Source organism: Bubalus bubalis, chromosome X (assembly GCF_019923935.1).
Source record: "Bubalus bubalis isolate 160015118507 breed Murrah chromosome X, NDDB_SH_1, whole genome shotgun sequence".
Taxonomy (NCBI): domain Eukaryota; kingdom Metazoa; phylum Chordata; class Mammalia; order Artiodactyla; family Bovidae; genus Bubalus; species Bubalus bubalis.
In genome coordinates, this window is record NC_059181.1 from 44313645 (window position 1) to 44316561 (window position 2917).

Here is a 2917-nt window from a genome sequence, read left to right on the forward strand (position 1 = left end):
AGCCAGTGGGAGTTTTATGTATGATGCAGGGCACCCAAAGCCAGTGCTCTGTGACAACCTGGAGGGATAGGGTGGGAGGGGGGTTTCAGGATGGGGGAGGCACATGTATACCTATGGCCAATTCATGTTGATATATGGAAAAAACCATCACAATATAGTAAAGTAATTATCCTCCAGTTAAAATAAAAAAGTAAATAAACAAATAAAAATAAGGTCTTTATTAAAAAAAGAAATTCAAAGCACTTGACAACTGATGCTGGTGACAACTTTGCAATTGGCATTGCTACCCTATTTATATAGTTTCTGAAAACGAGGAAGAAAAATCCATCCTGATTTTCAGCAGCAGAAAATTTTAAAAATCCAGAATTATCAAGGCAAAATTTACTAAGATTAGCCCTAAAAGCTGAAATAAAATCATCTCCCAGGTACTTCATCTTTCATCATCTGTTACTGAAGAGATTTGAAGAGAGTCAGGACCTGGTCTAGTATAGAAATAGGGCCAAATGGCTTCTATAAAGAATCATTAAAAGTATAGAGCAGAGTTCTACCATTCATATTATAAAATGGAAACCACACTCAACTCGGTCCAGAAATGTCACGGTCTTTGTAGACTGGGACCTGGGGACTGGAGTCGACGAGAAGAGGGACGCAGGGGACCCAAGTCTCGAGTGAAACAAGGGTGCTTTATTTGCAGAAATGCACGTTTATATATCTTCATACAAGACAGCTTTAGGCAGTAAAAAAAATGAGCAAAAACAAAGCCAAGCAAATAACAATCTTTAAAGGGCCAGAAAGCATTCCATATCCTGAGTAAGAGGGGCAAAACAGAATAGATTACCTTTAAGTAAAATTTTGGTCACTGAAGGGAGTCCCTGAAAGGAATCCAAGCAGGTGCCCTTTCTCATGATCTCAGTCCTGAGAACTGCATGTAGCTCTGCTTGTTCCTGTTTTCCAGGAACTGATAAAGAATAGAGAATCCTTGAGAAACAAAGAGAATAACATATTGGATCCCTTAAAGTTGAAAGTCCCAACACAGAAAAATGCCTATGTTGCTGGGTCTTATTACTGGCAGAAGCTGGCTGTCTTAGGATGCATTGCACCTTAAGTGCTGTCAACATATCTCCCAGCTGCCTGGACTCTATCTTGAGCTAGCTGATTCCACCCGTTCCTAGGAAGACTATCTTAACACACACTCAATGTCCATTTAGTTTTGTTTTCCACTTCTACTTCCCAGTAATGCCTGCCATAATTAAATCTCTTAGAACCCAGGATAGCAGGGCAGAGATGAAATTTCCTTAAGTTATAACAAAGATTTTGTCTTTTTTCTTTCCCTGTTGCACACTTTTTCTATCCTCAGAGACAATAAGCCTAGGGTAAGCAATTTCAAGGTCTAGAATCACATCTACTCGTAATGATTTGATAATTTTGCCCAAGCCAGAATATTGTGAGGAATACTGAATCCATATTTCTTTAATTGAAATGAGAAGATGTCAGGGTATTTTAGGTTTTGATACCTGTCGTGGGATAGTCATAGCATGTATCAGGAATCCCAGTTCTGACTGTACAAACTTGCCCTCTCCCTCCCTCAGTAGATGTTTTAATGTGGAAACATGATCTGAAAATGTTATGGAGTTTTCATTTAGTGTTGTTAAAATATGCACCCCTTCATTTTGTACCTGCTTATATGCAGAGTACATCATGAGAAACGCTGGACTGGAAGAAACACAAGCTGGAATCAAGATTGCCGGGAGAAACATCAATAGCCTCAGATATGCAGATGACACCACCCTTATGGCAGAAAGTGAAGAGGAACTCAAAAGCCTCTTGATGAAAGTGAGAGGAGAGTGAAAAAGTTGGCTTAAAGCTCAACATTCAGAAAACGAAGATCATGGCATCCGGTCCCATCACTTCATGGGAAATAGATGGGGAAACAGTGGAAACAGTGTCAGACTTTATTTTTTTGGGCTCCAAAATCACTGCAGATGGTGATTGCAGCCATGAAATTAAAAGACGCTTACTCCTTGGAAGGAAAGTTATGACCAACCTAGATAGCATATTCAAAAGCAGAGACATTATTTTGCCAACAGAGGTTCGTCTAGTCAAGGCTATGGTTTTTCCTGTAGTCATGTAAGGATGTGAGAGTTGGACTGTGAAGAAAGCTGAGCACCGAAGAATTGATGCTTTTGAACTGTGGTGTTGGAGAAGACTCTTGAGAGTCCCTTGGACTGCAAGGAGATCCAACCAGTCCATTCTGAAGGAGATCAGCCCTGGGGTTTCTTTGGAAGGAATGATGCTAAAGCTGAAACTCCAGTACTTTGGCCACCTCATGCGAAGAGTTGACTCATTGGAAAAGACTGATGCTGGGAGGGATTGGGGGCAAGAGGAGAAGGGGACGAGAGAGGATGAGATGGCTGGATGGCATCACGGACTCGATGGACGTGAGTCTGGGTGAACTCCGGGAGTTGGTGATGGACAGAGAGGCCTGGCGTGCTGCGATTCATGGGGTCGCAAAAAGTTGGACACGACTGAGCGACTGAACTGAACTGAACTGAATAGCCCCTTGCTTATTCTATACAAATAATTTAAATTGCTCAAATTCAGAATTTATTTCTTCTCTCCTATTCTCTACATTCTTTTCCAGTTCCACTTATTTGCTGGTTTGCAGAGTTATCACTTTTTAAATCCGTTTTACATTGCTCTTGGAGGGCTCCATGCTACAAGGGAATGAAGTTCTGATACCCACTACAACATGGGTGAACCTTGAAAACATTATGCTAAGTGAAATAAACCACACACAAAAGGACAAATATTGCATGGTTCCAATTATTTGAAATATGTAGAATAGGCAAGTTTGTGGAGATAAAAAGTAGATTAGAAGTTACCAGGGTCTGAGGGGAAAGTGGAATGGGGAGCTATT

General features: G+C 40.9%; 1 pseudogene; it reads right to left on the minus strand.

The window, feature by feature from the left end:
• Positions 1-430: 430 nt before the first annotated feature.
• LOC102399686 lies at positions 431-2713 on the minus strand (annotated as a pseudogene).
• Positions 2714-2917: the final 204 nt, after the last annotated feature.